Genomic DNA, 22,594 nt, shown 5'->3' on the forward strand with positions numbered 1-22,594 from the left:
GTACTATACAGTATGACTCTGTACTGTAACTTAGTTTCGGGGTGTTACTGATCTTCTTATAGCCTGGGCCATCTTTGTGGAAAACAACAATTCTTTAAATCTCAGACAGTTCTTTGCCATGTATGAGGGAATTGTATTCAAAGCACCAGATTTTAATTGCTCTAATACAAGATACACAAATTTGAATGGGCCTGTCAAGCAGACAAAAACATGAACATGATGAATAGGACATGTGGCTTTGCATTGTTAAATGCCATACAGCTGTTATCACTTAACGTGTACTCACTTTTTTTGCCAGCTATTTTGACAAAAAAAAGCTGTATGTTGAGTTATTTTTAGAGGACAGTAAATCTGTACTGCTATACAAGCTGCATACTGACTACACTAAAATATATTCAAGTTAAATTTTTAAAGTATTGTCCCTTAAGAAGATCTACTTAAATGGTTGCTGAAATGTGAGGGGTGTACTCACTTTTGTGAGATGCGGTATATTCATTTCGCCGCAACATATGCTTCCATCAAGATTAGCAAGACAATGCTACACACTTTTTTTTTTCTTTTTGGATAAACTACTTCTATAACTACTTCTTTTATTATGTAAAATACGTTTTTTCTATTATTACTTTCCTCAACTAGCATCTATTTCTGTATACTTGCGATCAACACATAATCTGAAACTTTACAAACTTGGCCCTCTGAAAAGCTTGTAATTTAAATATCAGTTATTGATTGTTTGAAATATTTTTCTTGCATTTTTTTTAAATTTAAATTTTTGTTATACATGCCATTGTATTCATTTACAATTTCCAAAAGTTCCAATAGTGGTTTCAAAATACTAGAAGTTGTGATATGTTTTGTATAAAAAATACCTCTAATGTCTCACTTTACTACCGAAAATCACTTTTTGCATTTTTAAAACAACGATTTCAAGTTGCTGGGTAAATTATAATGATCAGGTCATGTGACAGCAGGTCACTATAAAATGTTTCTGGTGCATTTAAGTGATTTACAGAATATACAGAATGCAAAATATGACAGTATTGTTTATATAGAAAAAAAATGAGGACTATTTTCTGATATAGAAAGTATACAGCAAACTAAACTAAACAGCCAAATGCAGCAAAGGTCATAACAACAAAAATCACACCCCCAAGATGTATTGCTGATGCACCATCATGCTGGATGATCATGACACTGTTATGTAACAAGGACACAGCTGAATTCCAATCTGACCAAACTTATTATAGTGTCATGCACCATATCAGACGAGTCGGTACACAGTCTCGGACTACATGAGTTACTGGGTCATTTTTTATTTAATTTTTTACTGATTTTGTTCTGTTCCATTTATGGGTGAGAAAAATCGACCACCCACCCTGTAATAAAAAACCCATTCATTGTTTCATCTTAAATCCTAATGTTATAAATTTCAGACAAATTTATTCAAATAACCTCCAGCAACATAGGCTAACAGTATCAACATGACTTGTAACACAAATACATTTCTTATATTTGGACCTATTTATTCCTAGTTGGACATAGTTAAGGTATTATGCAAAAACTTTCATGATACAGCATCATGCACTTGGACACAATATTAAATTTACTAATTTCCTATTCTGATCAAAGAGCAATCTCACACATTAGTACTGCCTCCAAGATCCAATTTCATAAACCCTGCATGCATATATGACTGGAATATGACCTTTTCATTCTGAGGTAATGATACATGGAGAGGCGTGGTATGTTTTTTCCAAACCAGTTAATTCTACAACTTGCCCTGAAAACAAATCCTGACAATTGTGTAAAGCGCATTTATTATTGAAACTGATTAATTATGTAGCACTGACTGTAAATCAAGTGAGTCATACTCATAAAAGTATGATTATGTAAACCCACGATTATCAGGAACTTTTAGGGTCACTTCACTGTGACGCCAAACATGAATGAAGAACCAAAATGGCTGCCCAAACTATTGAATTCATCTTATAATTACCCAAACTCATAAAACTGATTGTTAAACTTTTCAAATTGCATTTAAATAATCTGTCTGAGAGAAAATGTGTCTTGCCTCTTGTTGGCAAAAAATGGCATATATATATATATATATATATATATATATATATATATATATATATATATATATATATATATATGGATACGACATATCTATGCCATATATGGGGCTAAGTTTGATAGTAAACATCACTGTATACGTTAACTACCAATTTTCTTGCAAACAACAGTCTATCTACAGTTATCTTTCTTAAGCTCTCGCTTTATAGCTTCTGTTACCACAAATTTGACATTTATTTAAAAATGTTTATTAAAGTTACAATTTTGCCCTAAAATTTTGGATTCGCATATTATAAATATACATTTACACATTATACATTTATTCCCTTTTATTCCCAATAAAACCCGCTGTTATATACTGTAAGGTGTTGTTTAATTTGTAGCACCCAAATACCTGGTGGGATTTCAATGTTTTTCTAACTGTAATGAATATTGGAGGGAAAGTATATACATTTGATGTAGGATATGGACAATAGTATTATTGTCTTCAGTTTTTACGAATATTTCGCATTATAAGAACAGTAAAACGATACTGTTACCAACTTGTAAAACTGTCTTATTTAGCATCGTTACAAACACGTCTCCAACATGGTGAGCACCTGCAACAGCAATGCAAGCTGGATGACATTTCTGTGCGGTGCATTTTAAAAACTTCAGCTGGATTTCCACAGCTAGTGATGACACAAATGTACCGTATAAACAACCCATAAAATTAGTGGAAAGTATGGCTCAGATGCATGACACTGATTAATGAGTACATTATTCATCAATAAACATCTGCACCCAAACACATTACTGCAAACTTGCTGGGTTCATTTATGGCATGTTTTTGCATTTCATCCTCTACAACCTTCACCTAAGTATACTCCTGCACCAGTGCTCCACAAGACTTTTTTTTCCATTTTACTCCTATGGCACCGAGCAACGTCCCCTGACAGTGCAATAAGAAATAATGAGCAGCACTAAGATGCTTGTGAAACGAACCACAAGAAGATCAACAACGCTTCACATCACAAGATGCATTTCTGTCTATAAGACTAACAACTTCGTAGCAACTTCGTAGCACAAGCCCCAGAATCCAGTCCATACAAGGAGCTGAGAAGCTCTGTGGTAGCCCTGAGACTCAAACATCAAATCCTGCTAAACACATCCAAGCATCCTTTTACTTAAAAAAAAAAGCTTACTTTTTGTATGGGACATGCATACTCTCATTATGCTCATAACTGCATCCTTCTCACAGTGCATCATGCATCTAAAAATCCCACCATACAGCACATTCATACATACCAATGTTTGAATAGAAATGAAAATTATGGACATGCATGTCATATACATCCAAAAGCATGCATCTTTTACTGATCACTCTATTATATATCTGATCGATTCAATACCAGCCGTGTTGCACGTGGGCACAGAAAACTTCCGCAGTGACTCCGCGTCTCATTGCCTTACCTGCGTCTGGCGCGTGCAGAGAGAGTGTTTGTGTGTGTGCGTGCGTGTGCAAGTCCGCGCGCGCATCCGCTGTCTGAGATCTGATGCTCAGGTTCACATCTCCTCCTCCTTCTCGCGCGTGTCCTACAACGCACCTGACCCAGATTCCCCCCCTTTTCTTTTTTTTTTTTCCTTTAATGAAACAGCAACCTGCAAGAGGAATCAAAACCACGATGCTATTTTGGTAGTAAGGAAAGCTGGGGGGAAATCAGCCTGTTTCTCTTTTCTCTCCTTTTAGCTCGTTCTTTTTTTTGCTTGCAAAGTTTATTAAAAAACCTCACGTCCTGTTGCTGCTTGCAACTTTCACCTTTTTCCACTCCCGCGCGCACATGTGCATGTTTTATTTGATTATTATTTGTTTCATAACGCATCGCATAAGACCCCAAAGGCAGCTTAATGTTCCAGAACGCCCCCTCCCAAACTCTTTTTTTTGCTTACCTATTTATTTTTCCCCACTTTTAGCTCTATTTTTCCTGTTCCGCGTGCTGTTTGCGGTCCACCCCGTTAGAGATCCCGAGAGCGACAGAGAAGGAAAGAGAGCAACAGAGGAGTAGATTTAAGGGACTGAGATTTTCCATTACGTACCTTATTGTGCAAAGCCTTGGGGGGTGGGGTGGGGGTGGGGGGGTCACCGAGCAGTGAGCGCTCCCCAACAACACACAGGTCTGCATGCACACACACAACACAAAGCATGCATTCAATGCATTATTATTTCAATCCAAAAATATATTTAGTGTGCATGATGATAACTAATTATTTATACTTATTCATGCAATCTACTTATCAGATCTCACTGTCTCGATCACTGTCACCTGCAATGCAGCCAGTTCTGCATAAACATATACACAGGATTAAAAAAAACACACACAATGGCTGTTGATTATCTAAGGAATATTAAACAATACGCTCTAGAAAAGAACAATGATGAATGCACAGCACTCTAGAAATGAATAACAGTGCAATGCAGCCTGACAAATAAATCCATACTGATGATCTACAGAAGATTAATACATTTCTGGCTATACCAGCAGTGCATGCACACACACACATTCACGGACAGATGAAAACCAATAATAAACGTATTCTCCTTTAATTCCCGCACACTCTTTGTACATTTGTACATTAATGCAGATAGCAATGAAAAGCAATTATGCATGGACTGCATTATAGAAATTATTTAAACACACACTTAACACTCTCATTACAGTCACACTGCTAACAGCATACAAGAATTTGTATACAACCACATAAACTAATGCACAATAGCCAAAGGAGGAGAAGGAGAGGGGGAAGAGTTCCACAGAACCACCAGGGAAAGGAAAAGTGGAGGAGAGTGGAGGTTAGTTTGGGCAGTTGAAATGTTGGTAAAGGGAGAGAGGTAGCTGATATGATGGAGAGGAGAAAGGTAGATATGTGTGTTCAGGAGACCAAGTGAAAAGGGAGTAAGACCAGGAACATTGGAGGTGGGTTTAAACTGTTCTATCATGGTGTGGATGGAAAGAGAAATGGTGTAGGGGTGATCCTCAAGGAGGAGTACAGTAAAAGTGTAGTGGAGGTGAAGAGAGATTCTGATAGGGTGATGAACTTGAATGATAAATGTCATCAGTGCTTATGCTCCACAAGGGGGTTGTGAGATGGAGAAGAAGAAAAAATTCTGGACTGAGTTAGATGAAATAGTGGAAAGTGTACCTAGGAATAATAGATTGGTGACTGGGGCATCACTGGGCATGTTGTTGAAAGGAACAGAGGTGATGAGGAGGTGATGGGTAGGTATGGCTTTAAGGAGAGGAATGTGGAAGGGCAGATGGTGGTAGATTTTGCTTAAAGGATAGATATGGCAGTGGTGAACACTTATTTTAAGAAGAAGAAGAAGGATCATAGGGTGACGTATAAAAGTGGAAGAAGGTGCACACAGGTGGACTATGTTCTACGTAGGAGATGCAACCTTAAGGAGATTGGAGACTGTAAGGTGTAGCTAGACAGCATCTGATGGTGGTCTGTAGGATGGCGTTGGAGGTGAAGAAGAAGAGGAGGAGAGTAAAGACTGAGGTCAGACAGGGCCCAGTTTGAAACAGGTGCTGGATCATTGTGCAACTACTGCAGAAGTGATAAGGGAGACATCTAGAAAGGTACTTGGTGTGACATCTAGAAAAAAAGGAAGACAAAGAGACGTGGTGGTGGAATGAGGAAGTGCAGGAAAGCATAAGGAGAAAAATGTAGGCGAAACAGAATTAGAATTGGCAGAGAGATGAGAAGAGTAGGCAGGAGTACAAGGAGATGCGGCAGCAGGTGAAGAGGGATGTGACGAAAGACAAGGAAAAGGCATATAAGGAGCTGTATGAGAAGTTGGACACTAAGGGAGGAGAATTTTTTTACCGATTGGCGAGGCAGAGCTCGAAAGGATGTGCTGCAATTAGAGCAATAATGGATGCATATGGAAGTGTGTTGACTAGTGAGAAGAATGTGTTGAGAAGATGGAAGGAATATTTTGAGCAGCTGATGAATAAGTAAAATGAGAGAGAAAAGGGTGGTGAATGTGGAGATGGTGAAGCAGGTTTAGTAAGGAGAAAGTGAGAGCAGCTAAGAGGATGAAAAGTGTAAAGTTGGTTTGACCAGATGACATACCAGTAAAAGCATGGAGATGTTTAGGAGAGATGGCAGTGGAGGTTTTAACGAGATCGTTTAACAAGAATAATCTTTAAGAATAAGGGAGATGTGCAGACCTGCAGTAACTACAGGGGAACAAAGTTGATCAGTCACACCATGAAGTTATGGGAAATAGTAGTGGAAGCCAGGCTGAGGGCAGAGGTGACCATCTGTGAGCAGCAGTATAGTTTCATGCCGAGGAAGAGCACCACAGATGTATTATTTGCTTTGAGAATGTTGATGGAGAAAAATAGAGGAGTTTAGAAAGAGTTGCATTGTGTGCTTGTCGATTTGAAGAAAGCGTACAACAGGATGCCGAGAGAGGAGCTGTGGTATGGTATGAGGAAGTCAGGTGTGTCAGAAAAGTATGTGAGGATGGTGTAGGACATGTCTGAAGAAAGTGTGACAGCAGCGAAGTGTGGAGTAGGAACAACAGATTGGTTTAAAGTGGAGGTTGGATTGCATCAAGGATCAGCTCTGAGCCCTTTCCTGTTTGCAGTGGTGATGGACAGGTTGATGGACGAGGCCAGACAGGAGTCTCCATGGACTATGATGTTTGCGGATGATATTGTGATTTGTGGTGAGAGTAGGAAGCAGGTTGAGAAAAGCCTGGAGAGGTGGAGGTACGTGCTGGAGAGAAGGGGAATGAAAGTCAGTAGTAGTAAGACAGAGTACATGTGTGTGAATGAGAGGGAGGGCAGTGGAGTGGTGCAGTTGCAGTTGCAAGGAGAAGAGGTGATGAAGGTGGAGGAGTTCAGGTACCTGGGGTCAACAGTGTAAAGTAATGGAGAGTGTGATAGAGAAGTGAAGAAAAGAGTGCAGGCAGGGTGGAGTGGGTGGAGAAGATTGATAGCAGGATTTGTGATTTGTGATAGTGGGGTATCTGCAAGTTTATAGGACTGTGGTGAGACCTGTGATGTTGTATGTATTAGAGACAGTGGTATTGACTAAGAGACAGGAGGCGGAGCTGGAGGTAGCAGAGCTGAAGATGTTGAGATTTTCATTTGGAGTGACGAGGATGGACAGGATTAGAAACGAGTTTATTAGAGGGACTGCACATGTAGGACATTTTGGGGACAAGGTGTTTGGACAAGTGCAGAGGAGGGACATACTGGTAAAAGAATGCTGAGGATGAAGGCAGGTTGAAAAGAGGAAGACATGCAGGTAGTTAATTTGAAAGAGGCAGATGTAGAGGAAAGGGTGATGATCCGCTGATCCACTGTGGCAGCCCCTAAAGGGAGCAGCCGAAAAAAGAAGATGTATAGGTCAGGGTATTATGATAACAGATGATCTGCTGTGGTGACCCCTAATGGAGCAGCTGAAAGAAGAAGAAGAAAAAACTAATGCACCAATAGAGGTTACTCAGATGTATTGCATCATAGAACTGCATCAGAAAGCCTATTTTTGCTGTTCATGCAAATATTTTTTTTATATTATTTTTAATACATTTTGGTTTGGATATGCATACAGTACACAAATGAAGGACATTCATGTATTAAATAGTTGAATTAAAAATTATAAATAATTTCATATCACCAAAATATAATAGGACTAACAACACATATGTCAATCTCAGTAATGAGGATTAGTTATGTGTTTATTCTTTCAGAGAAATGCAAAAAAAGAAAAGATGCTGCTACTGATCCCTTTGTGACTAGGTACTTTGATCAAAGATGGCGCCGCACATGGCTGCCTCGGTGTGGCGCTCTCTAGTTCAATAAAAAAAAAAATATGTGCAATACCACTTTTTACTAATCTAAAACTGTTCTTCTCTGTGAAATAATACTTTTTATTCTTTTATTTATTTATTTATTTATTTTATGTGCAACTGGGAGATTTTGTCACTAAAACAAATTCCTTATGAGTGCAAACATACGTGGCAATAAAGCATTTTCTGTTTATGATTCTGATTGTAAATGCCAGGCCTAAAAGAGTAAAGTGATTATTTGGAAAAGCTAATCTATAAGCACAGTAAAGCATATCGAATTGATGATTTTAATCCACAATAATTGAACAGATCGAATGTAGGAGTAAAGAAATCATGCACCATGTTGCATCATGTTCCTTCGGGGAAGAAATGATAAGAAAAAAAGATCACAGTTTAACTATCACTTTATTAGCTGTCACTTTTTAGTGTGTTCCTCTGCGTTACACCCCTGCATCACCTGCACACCCTGTGGAGCCACTTTATTACCTGTAGATTTGTGATCTATTTCAGAGGAACATAGAGGAACCATATATTAATTGTATGTTGAATCATTACTGAACTTTCCATGGTGCTTTGGGTGAAGACGCAGCCGTTACCTGGATGTTCTGCACGCTGAGCTTAAACAACATGTCCTTCATGAGCTCCCTGAGCACCTGAATCCCTTTCCAGAGCATCACACTCCCTAATGAGCGCTCAACTATCCCTGCAAGCTAGAGAAGTTTAATCATAAGAAAACAATAATAAGGCAGAGGAGGCTGTACTCCAGTGCACAGGTCATTAAGGCTTCAGCAAAGCTGGAGAATAACTGCAGAATAAAGCCAACAAGGCAACAAGCCAAAGTGTATCAGTGTTAAGTGTCAGTGTTGCAACGAATATTGAAAACTGACATAAATATTTTCTTTCTTTAGAAACAGTTTGTAAAGATATATCTTTTTTGCTCACCAGAATGTTCAGTTCTGACCCTGATCAAGTCCACATGCCAAAAATAGCCAACCAACAACAACCCTGTAACTATCACACTGCTATAGGAGGCTAGAGTAAAATGTACACATACTATAGAAAAAAGATGAGCTACTAATGTATTGGTCTGAAAAATAGATGCATAAGTTATCTCACAACAGTACTCACTGTTGTGAGATAACTTATGCATCTATTTTTCAGACTAATCAAATTTTAGCCCTCACATTTCAGAACCTATTTTAGTAGATCTTCTCAAGGGACAATACTATAGAAATGAACATACCAGAACGAAGCATCTTCTAAAGCTGGACAACCTGTCCAAGAACATGAATTACTGGAACTATGTCCTGTGGGCTGATGAGACTTAGATAAACATGTTTGGTTAAGCATGGTGGTGGTAGCATCATGGTCTGGGGCTGCATCAGTGCTGCTGGGAAACATGGATTCCAACATGTACTGTAACATTCGGAAGCAGAATATGATGGTCTGAACGGCAGTTTTCCAACATAGTGTACAGCTGATAAAATGTATGTTGAATTTTAACTTCTATTGCAATCATTGCTGAAATATTTTGCACTTCCTTAGTAGCTTATTCTTTAGATGTACTGTACTGTGCAAGTCTAAGGCACAAGACTATTGCCGTTGCCTTAATTGTTTATTTAATTTCCTTACTTGCAAATAGTAATTTTCCAAAAGAGAAATATGTACATATACCGTACACTCACTGCCCCTTTATTGAGTGCATACGTACCTGTACACCAGCACATTCACACAACTATCTAATCAGCCAATCATTTGGCAGCAGCACATTGCATAAAATCATGTAGATACAGGTCAAGAGCTTCATTCAGATAATACTTCAGAATAGGGATAAATTATGATCTCTGTGACTTTACTCCTGGCATTGTATATTGATACCAGATGGACTAATATAAATATTTCACCTACCTTAAAACACACCCTGCTTACACAAAATGGTACAGAAATCCTGTGTGCATGAGGTCTGCAGGTTAAAGACAGATATCAGTTGAAGAAAGAGACAATGATAGCCTCAGTTGTGATCTTCTGCTATTGTCCGTCATTCACCAAAATGTTTGATATTTTGTGAATGCCGAGACGCTTACTGAGTGATTATATCACTTATTATATCCTTTCTGGTCATTTTCCTCTGACATCGCCTATCAGCAAAGCGTTTCCACCCACAGACCTGTCTCTAATGCAATCTCGTTATATGAAAATCCCAGGAGTTTTGTAAATACACTAACCAGTGCATCTGTCACCAACAATCATGCCATGGTCAGTCACAGAGATCACATTTTTCTTTTTCATTCTGTAGTTTGATATGAAAATGAAATGAAGCTTTTCTGCATGATTTTTTGCTGTAACATAATCGGCTGATTACCACCACACAATTACTGCAACACAATTGGCTGATTGGTGTTTTAGATAAGGTGGACAGTGAGTGCAGTGATGTTAATTAAAAGTAGCAAAAGCGATGGTTACTACATGAACTGTATCAGATACATTGGTGCGAAAACTACAGAATTGAAGGCAATGTTGTATACCATATCCTGTTCATATTTATTTATTTATTCATTTGTGTATGCATTTTTATTTTGTCATTTTTGTGAAAATGAGAAAAAAAAAAAAGTTTAACATGTGAATAGTGAGTTGGTGTGTCTTTGGTGTGGATTTTTTTTAAAGTACTGTGTGTGTGTATATATATATATTTTTTTTGTACGTATATGTATATATATATTATTATGTGTGTGTATATATACACACACACACACACACACACATGTATACACACCATATATATATAGGCACATAGCCTTTATAGATTTTGGATTTAACTACACAAAAGCACACCAACTCACTGATTATCCAAAAAAAACCCTATTTCTTATTTGAGCTTGCCTTTATTTTCACCTATAATAAACAAAATGAAAAATAAACAAGTAAATAAATAAATATGACCAAGATAATTATGGTATTTCAATAACTTTATTCATAACCTACTCTCGCACCCATGTCATGTTGTGGAGGCAAAAGCAGAATATGGACGTGAAGATTTATTTCCTAAACCTATTACTTATTTTCCTAAAGGGTGTTACCAAAGTCAGGTAGTCATATAAGATACCTGCGGCACAGTCAGATTTCCAATTCTTCCCAAAGGTGTTTGATAGGGTTGAGGTCAGAGCTTTATAGCAGGCTGCTCTAGATCTTCCACTCCAAATATGGGACATGTTTGGAGGTCCTAATTCAAGTGAAAGAAAAACGGCACCCAAAGACGTCCAACTTTGTGAAACAGTTTAGAAAAGAACTGCATATGGCTGGAAAAGTCTGATGTCCCAAAACTTATATAACTGTCTATATAATGTATGCCACAAGTATAAGGTATAATATATAATCATACATTCTATGAAGTAACTGTTGTGTCATATTTTCTGACTGTGCTGATGGAGTGCAAAATGAAGGCTTGTATGGCGTTCATCATGAGCGGGTGTTATTTAAGTGAGACGTTTCAGGTTTGTCTTCCCAGAATGCATTAATTATTTCTTTCGATACCTAGTACTCATTTTCTAGAGAGGCTCTTGGCACACACAGCTGATGACTATGTCATCCATGTCCCACAGGGAGTCAGAGAGTGTGATGTGTGCTATGTGTGTGTGTGTGTGTGTGTGTGTGTGTGTGTGTGTGTGTGTGTGTGTGTGTGGCACACTGCCTTTTTGATAGTATTTGCACTTGAGTTGGCTGCCTAAACACTTTCAACACCACAGGCCAATGTGGAGGCGTGTTAGTTAACCCAAACACCTCAGCAAGCAAAATCCACTCGGATAAGATCCCTCTATTGTTTTCTAGCGTTTTATGTAACTGCTTATCATTATTAATGCAGTGCTGTCTGGGCTTTGTATGATTTTACCATGCACGGTATGCAATGGAAAAAGGTTAAACTCAGTTTACGTTTAAATGTAATAGTTTGATTACATAACTGAATAAAGTTGTTCGACAGAAATGCATAGAGATTGTTTGGCATTAATGTATTAAAAACGTTTGTCCATTAGTGTTAGCTACGTCTAATCTAAGCAAACTTTAGACACAATGATCTGTGAGAATCACCATGTAGAAAAAATCTATAATCTATAATTGTTCATGTATATGATGAGCTAACAAAAATAATGCATCTAATAAAGTGGGCAGTAAGTTACTTTTTTTAATTTTTTAATTTTTACACTACCGAGTATCACTGCTTTGCTTAAAATGATTCGCCATCTAAATAATGATACAAAACAATAGATGAGCAACTCTATATAATGGTTTAAAAAAGAACTAATTAAAATCAGCCAACAAATATCTCAATATTTGAAGTCTATCCGTTGCTATTCTATGTCAAATTTACAGTTTGTTGCTTATCTGTATTTGTTTTTGTTATTACCCCTATGTATTGTTATTTAAAAAACACTATTTTTGAAAAAGTATTTATTTTATTGCACTTAGTATTACTATGATGGTTATCTTTGTGCCATGGCCCACAATATATTTTGGTTACAGAGCTGTTTACAAACAGTTGAAATATTGACTCAGTATGGACCTAGGGACTTCCTAAAGAGCACACCCATCGAGAAAAGCGGAGGAGGCCCAGTGTTTCCTGAGTTGCGGATATCCTTGAGTAAGGAGAAAACTTCTATCCATGGACACACCAGCGCTAGGATTCTTCAGCGACTGGAGCAAAAAATATCTGTACAGACCCTGTGTGAAAACAGTCAATAACCCAAGCCTAAAAGACATACGAAGGTGGTCAGCGGTGGTAGACCCACGCTCTTTCCCGAAAGGCAGCTAAGTAACCTTCAGTGAAGAATCGAACATGGAATAATAGCTAATGACCGACACATAGGAAAACTGGTCTTCTCAAATGAGAAGGGGTGTCAGTTCTGCGGAGCTTTAGAAACAGTTTTCCATGTTTTCATCGAATGTCCACGCTTGCGTGTGGTTCTAAACTGAGGTCTACACTTCACTGGTAGCTTCAATCAAACATTGCTTGTTTATGGTCCAAAACTCTCAGTAAAGAACAAAGTAGAGGGGAGGGGAGGGCTCGATCCTGTCCTGATGATAACGATAATGATATGATATGATAATGATAGAATATGCCTTCTACAGTCTTACAAACAATGTGAATGTTTTTATGATGTATGTGTTGACAACTAAACTGAACTTTTGAATTTCCATTTTCTAAGTTCCCTGGTGGTCTAGTGGTTAGGCTGCAGTGCTCTCACTGCTGTGGCCCAGGTTCGATCCCCGGTCAGGGAACCAACCCCAGCCATTAGGGTTGCACAAGCCTTAGTGCCGGTCCCAAGCCCGGATAAATGGGGAGGGTTGTGTTAGGAAGGGCATCCAGTGTAAAAACATGTGCAAAATCAAACATGCGGATGGTCCGCTGTGGCAACCCCTAATGGGAGAAGCTGAAAGAAAGTTTTATATATATATATATATATATATATATATCGTAAACAAAAAAACGCTTTTTATAGTCCTCTTCTGCTATAATTGAAACAAGAAAAGACATTTAAAAATCTCTCTCTCTCTCTCTCTCTCTCCTCCCTCCCTCTCTCTCTCTCCCTCCCTCTCTCTCTCTCTCTGCCTTATTTTCATGGTTGAATACCTCTGATGGGGACCGGATATAAACTAGAAATTTTCACAGAGATAATTCCTCTAAAGTTGATTCCACTGTTTACAAAGCAATGGCTAGTAGATATCTGGGGAAAAGCTTTCTTTATTCACGCTTGTTGAGAAATAAACAGCTGTGATAGAGGCATACTAAATAAAATTTTTAAGTATTTTACAGTAATTATGTTCATGATTGCCAATGTGTCAAGCATGACAAAGAAATCTAAAATGTTACTAGTTCTAGTAATCCACAAGACTGCTTTTTCAGCTGGATTAGATTAGAGTTTGAGCGAAATTCTCCAGATCATGAACACCCAGGGAGAGATTTGAAGAAAGCTGATCTATAATGATGGTCCAGGTGTACAACTGAAATGTGAGAACAGATTTAATGCAAAAATAAAAATAAAAGTCTTCTGTTGGGTGTTTTACAAAAAGCTAAGAGTATCCTTAGCCGAGATAAAGAAGTTTTTGCAAACAGTTGTATAACCAAAATGTGTGGTGGCATAAAGATGGCTTTCATGGTTGAAACATTTGAAATAGAAAACACCACAACAGGTGGTTTTTCACTGCCAATATGTAAAATAATTGCTCATAAAAATGATTGGTCAACTAACCTGTATTAGACTTTGATGGAGTGATATTACAACTTGTTTGAAAATATCAACAGTAAGGATGGACACATTATTTATTGTGGTATTTTAGGTTTAATTCCATTGACCACAATGTTGCAACTACTAGAGTGCAACTGTTTGGTTCTAACACACAACTGCTTATCTTTTTACTCTCTCTTTGGTTCTTTCCTTCGTGGCTCAAAAGCAGAATGGAAAGAAAAAAAAGAATGATGTGGAAGTGTAGAAAAAAGAAACATAAAAAAAAAGAAAAATAACTTGAAGGCATTCTAATCCAGTTATTGTTTTTCTCCCCCTCATGATTTTCTACAAACAATTCAGTAGCATGGATAATAATTTATAACCGGAGGCCTATTTACCACACACTGTAGATTCCTTCCAAAGGCACAGAATTAACTGCTTTCATTCAAAAGAACTATTTGAAATGAAATATTAAACACCCGTGTTTGTGACACAGACAACTTGCTGAGCACATTTTTTTGCCACAATGAAGCAGGTTAGCATGACCATATTAAACTTAGGTTATTAAAGCTTAATATGGGATATTTACGTTCAAACAGGGTTATGTTCATCTTGTTTACAAAGTAAAGCAATATAAGTTTCTTTCTCTGGTTACATATGGAAATTTGGAAATCAAAGCTAGTATACATATAATTCCAAGATCTCAATAGCTATAATGAAATACAGAAGTGGAGGCATCTTGATATGGGGCTAATTCTCTACTAAAAGTACTGGGGCATCATATGTCAGGGAAGGATACAGAAATTTAGTGATGTACTGTGACATATTAATCTTATTGGTCGAGAGACTAAATCTGGGGAGTAGATTCCCTAGTTTTCAACAAGACAATGGCCCCAAACACACAGTCAATATTACTCTAGAAGGCCTTGCATGGCCTAGCCAAACTCCCAACCTGAATTCCATTGAAAATCTATAGAGGTTTTTGAAATTGAATGTCCACCTGTGGGACCGTTATAGCCCTAAAGATTTGAACAATTTTCTCAGAGGAATCAACCCAGAAATGACGCACAATGCTGCAGAAAGCTAATTACATCTTATTTACCGAACCCTAGACCTCTCAAAGCTGCAACAGAAACAACAAATTTTGCAAAATAAAATACCAATGTTTCTTCTTATCAATTTTATTTATCATTTTATATAGATGTTTATTGTAATGAATGCGTTCTTTACAGAAGAGTTGGACGATATATTCCTGGGCTGGTGGCCAATTTTTTACAGATTGCACATTCCATAAGTAAAAGCAGTGTGTAATGAGTGAATTAGCAGAGCAATAGCACAGCTGTACATAAAACATTGCTATTCACACAACGTATTGTGAGACAGAGTTCAAAAAAGAACAAATTGGTGGCGCTTGTCTCACTTCCACATCTCTGACCGGGACAGCAATTCTTTGTGATGTATCCAGGGTAATGTCAGCATACCACCATTAAAAAGGAACCACATTCAAAAGGAATAATATAAAGCTTTCTGAAAAGGATGTGAGATCTAACACGGCCTGTATTCGGAAAATATAAAACCACAGCAGCACTGCAGTATTAAATACCCACCCTGACTTGCCTCTTTCCACCAAAACTGTTTTATCATGAGCTCTGCGGGATCAATATTCATGGTCAAGCCACTATAGCCAAACCCTTGGTCACTTGTGCCAATGTCAAAAGTCAGTTTTAATAGTGCCAGCATCTTGGGCTGTGGAGAATTGAAGCACGCATTGTTCTATGATGAGTCGGCCTTCAAAGTCTTTCCACATCTGAGAGAGTTATGTTGTGGGGAAGCCCTAAAGAAGCTTACCACCTGAACTGCACAGCATGAGGGTGGCTCAGTGATGGTTTGGGGTCCAATAGCATGGCACTCCTTAAGCCTACTGCTAGATGGGTACATCACTGCCAAGTACTATTGAACCATTCTGAAGGACCATCTGCAGCCAATGATTTTTCTCCCAAATTTGCACCTAAATTTTATCCTTTATATAATCCTGTGTATTAAGATGATAATACACTAATACACACCGTAAGACCAGAGACTTCTGAGAGTGATAAGAGACATTTCTCATAGCACACTGTGGCATTTTAGAGGAACAAACCACGAAATATTTTCTTTCACCAGCATTATATTGTGTCCTGGCCACTGTTCTGAAAGAGGAATCACTCGAAATTCCTCTAGCCATGGTGTGGGACTTGTAACTTTTATACCCCAGTTGGATTGATGTTTATTGGCCTCAGAATGAGGCCCACTACCATGCTAATAAATTATTGTGGTCTAAAGCCCAATTTTTCAGTTTCATTGTCCAACCCTGTATATTTGTGTTCATAATTTGAAGTTCAAGTAGATATACTGTATGTAATGGAAGTGAATTGTATCCGAAGCAAAAGTGTCTGTAACTTATTCCTCTTACTGTATATTTGCAAATGTTCATCTTATAAAGTATACTTTCTTTCGGCTTCTTCCATTAGGGGTTGCCACAGCGGATCATCCACATGTTTGATTTGGCACGTTTTTACGCTGGATGCCCTTCCTAACACAACCCTTCCCATTGATCCGGGCTTGAGACCGGCACGAAGGCTTGTGCAACCCTAATGGCTGGGGTTGGTTCCCTCAGCGGTGAGAGCGCTGCATCCTAACCACTAGACCACCAGGGAACCTTTCATCTTATAATGTAAGAAGTGTAAATTCTCAAATTTTATGATTTATTTTATTTTTTTTCCCACAATATGTTTACTTCCTATTTCATGTTTTTATATATTTAGGTGAGATTTGGCTGATACTGTATGGTAATATAGGCAATAAACACTTCAAGTCTCTCAATAAGTCATCATATTGGTAATAAACATATTGATTATTTATGTCGAATAACACGTATATGTGCTTATCATCCCATTCCAGATTTATTTCCTCTGGGCAGACTAGATTTTAAAACATGGCTGTAAGAGAATTGTGATCGTTCAGCCACAAGAGCATCACTGATGTCAGGGGGAGGTGGTAGCTCAGTGGTTAAGGCATTGGACTTTGGATCAGAAGGTTACAAGTTCAAATCCCACCACCACCAAGCTGCCACTGTTGGGCCCTTGAGCAAGCCCCTTAACAAGTAAGGCTCAGTTGTAAGTCGCTCTGGATAAGGGCGTATGCCAAGTGTCGTAAATGTAATGTCAGGCACTGACATTGGATGGGGTCCTCTGGGGTGCAGTGAGAGTTCTTATTCACCCCAAAGACCTTCATTGGGGTTGAGGTCAGGGCTTTGTGCAACCATGTCTTCATGGAGCCTGCTTTTGTGCAGCAAAGCATAATCATGCTGGGACATGATTGGGCTAAGGCTTTATTGCAACTTCCTTTGGGAAAGGCATGCATGCGTGTGTTATAGTCAGTTGTTCACAACCAAATGTAAAAAAGAAAGGTCCAATTTGGGCACAGTGGCTTAGTGCTTAAAATCCTGCCTCTGTAGACTTTGCATGTTTTCCTTGGGCTTTAAGAGTTTCCTCCTACAGTCTAAAGAGATTAAAGGTGACGAGGCGAATCAGCACTTCCAAATTGTCTGTAGTGTGTGATTGCATCCAGTGATAGGCTAGAACCTGATAAAAAGTGTCCCCTGGGATAGGCGCTAGGCTTCCTGTGACCCTGTGTAGGATAAGCGCAATAGAAAATAGATGGATAAACGTTTCAAGAACAAATAGATTATGTTTGGCTTGTTTTGGGAAAAATGGCTAGTGAACACCTGAAATTTCAAGTCTAAAATATTTTTATAGTGTGTTAGATTCTCGATCTGGAAATGCATTTTCATTTTCTTGTATTTAAGGTTATATTTTGCACTTGCAATTTGTTCTTTGTTTTTAATCTTATCATATAGGAAAGGAGTCAATTGATCAGTTGAGGGCTTTATGTATGTTCTTATGTAATGATGCAAAACTAATTAAACACCCAACCACTCCTATGTGTTAATGCAGCTGATGCATTGGTTTGGTGGTCAGATACGACCAACACGAGAACATTTGCCTACATTTAAATAAAATCTGTTGGCGGTTTAGTGACATCTTTTGGGAATATTGCATGTATTTTAAAGTCCACTATGTACGAGGACCCTAATTTCCTCTGCCAGGAGGTTAATACTGAATGGATAGATATTCCAACAAAATATTAAACTTAATTCTACTTCGAAATCAACACCAAAATGGATGCTGAGTCTGTCCATATGTGTAAATTGAATAATATATGTGCACTCAAAATGGTCTACATGAAGGAGTGGCCCGAATTCCCTCGATACAAGTGCCTCTGACTTTGTTGCTGAACATTTTTGGAGGCTTCATATGGTTTAGCAAAAAATGCATTTTTTTTTATTTTGCACCATGTTTATGAAAAGCAGCAAAGATTTTGGAGAAGAGTGTATACTCAAAGAATCTTCAAAGCCAAAGATTCATAAAGATGTCAGACATTTTAATGCGCACGGACAATAAGATCAGAGAGACGGCTCAGTTCTAATCGCCGTCGTCCCTTCTTTCTCTCAATAACGGCTTAATTACATCTGAAGCCAGAACAGTGGAAGTGTGATGAGATGAGTGTGTGTGTGTGTGTGTGTGTGTGTGTGTGTGTGAGACAGATGGCTGCATTGCTGCACTCTGCCCTGCTCCAACAACTTCAGAGGGAGCTTGTGTATGTGTGTGTGTGTGTGTGTGTGTGTAGGAAGCAGATGGCCAAAGGTGTGTTTAATATTCACACAGGGAAAGGCCGAGTCATCGCTACACACGGATGTTCACACAGAGCGACAAGGTTTAGTGTACACACACACACCCTCAAAAAAGATTTATCAGGTGTTGAATAGTGTCTGAGAGGATAGATGTACCCACACACACACACACACACACACACACACACACACACACTTGTTTGATGGTGTGATTTCCAGTGTAATTTTGAAGAGCATATTAACAGAATGGGTATTTTTAAAATAAATAAAAACAAGAATCCAAAAAGATGCCGCAACCCTGACGACCCAGGAACAGTTTTTTTTTTTTTTTTTTTGCAGCTCTGTAACAGCGCCCCCACCTGTAAAACAGTACAAACTGCTCAGTAACACTAATGCTGCATCACTATGAGGGATGAAAGGAATAAATATGCACTCAGACTTAAGACAGACTCATGCTTAAGTGATGCATAATTAAAATCCATGATATGAGGATGCTCATTAATATTCACTTGCAGATGGAAGAAGACAGACTTCTACAAGCATAAAAACTCGACACATGAAAAAAGAATGTAATAACACACCAAATGAAATCAATGTTTTATAAATACAATTATGCTTAACACCGGCGATATATTAGTGATATTAATATTAGCATATAATACCAAACAAGTCTGTCAATTCAATAATATATTGAGCGTATGTAAATGATACACCCACACACTATTTGTTTTGTAAAAGAAAGGTTTTAGTGGAGCTACAGGTAAATATGCAAAAATATCTATTTTTATAGTGGTGCTGTAGGACTGAATTTAGAATCTCTGCTTCAGGATTGTGTGTATATTCAGAAGGTAGCTGCAGTGCAATTCAGTAATAAATGTACAGGGACAGTGCAATAGTACACAAAGTTCCCAGAACAACAGGGATTGTTTTAGACGAAAGTTCGCCATCGCTCGTGCGATGAGTGCAGTAAGACATGTCTTGCTTTCCGAAACCAACTCTGAGCACCACTCGATATTTCTCCAAGCCTTTCTCATTATACAGTATATTTAAGACCAAGGGATGTATGTATGTAAAATATATATAAATAAAGTGATGCTACCTGACATCTGAAGATTTTTCTTTCAATAAGACTCAGTCTGGAAGGGTCTGCTCATGTTTTGTCTGGAAGACGGAAAGTGTTTAACTGAGCCTAATAATTTTTTCTCTACATAGGATTGCCCATAGCTAACCCCGACATCATACAATGTGGTGAATATTTAGAATAATTATAATATTTAAATATATAATTAGAATATTTATGTGTCATTAAATAGCTTTGTTGAAAACTGCATGATATCACTTGCTTAGAAAGCTCTGGATAAACAACGAACCTGTCTGAATAGCAATAACATGTCAGCTATACCCTTTAAATCCTATACATACCCACACCACTACTTCCTCACTGTATAAACAGTTAATGGTCATAAATATAGGATTCAACCACTTAAATTGAGTATAGATCCTTACTGGCACTCTTTCCTCTTTTGACTAGTGCAGAAGACTCGGATGAGATACATCTACTTTGAAGTTTAGACATCGAGAATAATCGCAGACGTCTCTTTTCAAGTGTCTAGACACGTTTCTCAGTGACTGTTTTTAAACAAGTCGTGATGTGGGCAGAGAGAATGACATTTAAAAGTCTCTAGATACTTTTCCTTCTGATCTGACCCAGCTAGACCTGTAGTCTAGACTCTGGCCTGATGAGAAGCCTTCAGCTAAATCATTTGCACAAATCCATGTGATCTGCCACCAGAGCTTCTGCTACAGAAGCTGTACTTGCTTAGAAACACTTGAGCATGTAGTAAGAAAACAGGCATATTATTTTTTCATTTTGATTAATCGACTCTGCTACAGTATTTAACCAAGAAATCGGTTCAGAAATACTTCACTGGCTCTTCATCAAGACTGTGGTTCACCATCTGACAACCCTAGAGCACATCATTGGAGACGCAACTATTTCAGCTAATAATGTAGACAATGGCTTAAACACAATTCTTACAACAAGGTTCCGGTAAGATAATATTGAGAAATAATTTGTCTAGTGGTTCATAAAATCGTGAGAGAAATTGCTTGCATCCATCATTCCATTAAGACCTATCAAACTAAAACCTGGTTTCCTCCACTAGGAAGAAAAGAATGGGATAGATGGGTCTCTTAAAAAGGTAAGAACTTCAAACATACTTAATATTTCTTTTCTTTTCGAAAGATAATCAATTTTGTAAAACAATGGAACATTTGTCATTTTCCCTCATCCAAAGCTTTCACACAGAATCCGCATCATTACAGTAAACACTCACTCTTCTGGCTCTTAACTGTTTCTTGTAGAATTTATTTTCTAATTATAAAGATTATTTTATAATTATAATCTTTTACCATATTGTACCTCAGTCAAATAATTTCCCAAATAATTTCTCTGTGGTGTCACCCAGATGAATCTGGTTCCTCTCAAGGATTCTTCGTAATATTATATCAGAGAGCTTTCCCTTGCCCTGGTCATCACCGTGCTGCTCATTAGGGATAAGTTTAATGGGACAAAAATTTAAGAATTTTAAATTGATGCTTTATTTCTGTAAAGCTGCTTTGTGACAGACCATTGTTCTTTATCTACACCAATACCTGATGAGCTGGTATGAGTGAAACTGCCGATCTCCTGGGATTTTCACACAAAAAAAGGCATCCTGTGTGCAGATGGTCTGCAGATTGATACACCTTGATGAAGAGTGATCTCAGAGGATAAATATAGAATACCATGGCTATAAGAACTTGAACAATTAGTATTTACAATTGTAAAAAGCATCTAAAATTTTGCAACACAATAAAACCTTGAATTTAGAACTACAGCATTAGAAGTGCAAATCAGGTTCCACTCTGCTCAGCTAACTACAGGAATCTGAGGCTTTCAAAAGCATATATTCAGAGGAAACAAAAATCACCTTCAACTGTCCGGTTCAAGTTTGTCTGAACCTGTAATAGTCTCAGACTTTTGTTCCTGGCTGACAAGAGTGAAACCCTTCTGTGTTCTTTTGTTGTAGTAGCCCATCCATCCCACGCTTTGATGTTTGGTGCATGCCGAGATGCTTTTCTCCCATCACGGTTTTAGAGTGATTATTTGAGCGACTATATCCTTCCTGGCAGCTAGAATCAATCTGACATTTTTCCACTGACCCCTTTCTATCGAAGCGTTTACACCACCAGGACTACTCAATCAATGTTTTCTATAGTTTGCACCATACTGTTTCAAGACTGTTGTGAGCTAAAATCCCAGAAGATTAGCGGTTCCCAAAATACTCAAACCACTACTTCTGGTACCAACATGCATGCTACAATCAAAAGTCACAATGATCATATTTTTTTCTTGACTCTGATGTTTGACCTGAACATTCACCTGTATCTTCATGCATTCTTGACATTGCCCATCTGCTACCTGATTGGCCGACTGGATGACTGCATTAAGGAATGTGCAGGGGTAGAGGTGTTCCTAATGAAGTGCACTGCCCCTATAATCTTATTTTTAAAAGAAGTATACAGCAAATTGTAAAAAATTATTGATGACAGATTATTATAGGATGTCCTAATGAATGTTATGTGCAGTACAAGAAGCTTTCTGTGCATTTTCATACAAATTAATTAGACACTTCAAACAAATGTCCTATATTTCTAATTCATTCATTTCAGAAAACACAA

At 38.0% G+C, this 22,594-nt stretch overlaps 1 protein-coding gene across 9 annotated transcripts in view; it reads right to left on the bottom strand.

The window, feature by feature from the left end:
* Positions 1-4,112, bottom strand: part of atp2b2 (ATPase plasma membrane Ca2+ transporting 2) — a 160,781-nt gene extending 156,669 nt beyond the window's left edge. For 2 of the 9 annotated variants that reach the window (XM_046874864.1, XM_046874857.1), the window contains exon 1: positions 3,529-3,628. The gene's annotated coding sequence lies outside the window, so the exon portion shown is untranslated. Of the gene's footprint in view, positions 1-3,528; positions 3,633-4,005 lie in introns of those variants that run through there. The other 7 variants (XM_046874867.1, XM_046874868.1, XM_046874859.1 and 4 more) reach the window with 6 other exon arrangements.
* Between the last annotated feature and the right edge of the window lie 18,482 nt (positions 4,113-22,594).

This window comes from Silurus meridionalis, chromosome 19 (assembly GCF_014805685.1).
Source record: "Silurus meridionalis isolate SWU-2019-XX chromosome 19, ASM1480568v1, whole genome shotgun sequence".
Lineage (NCBI taxonomy): Eukaryota > Metazoa > Chordata > Actinopteri > Siluriformes > Siluridae > Silurus > Silurus meridionalis.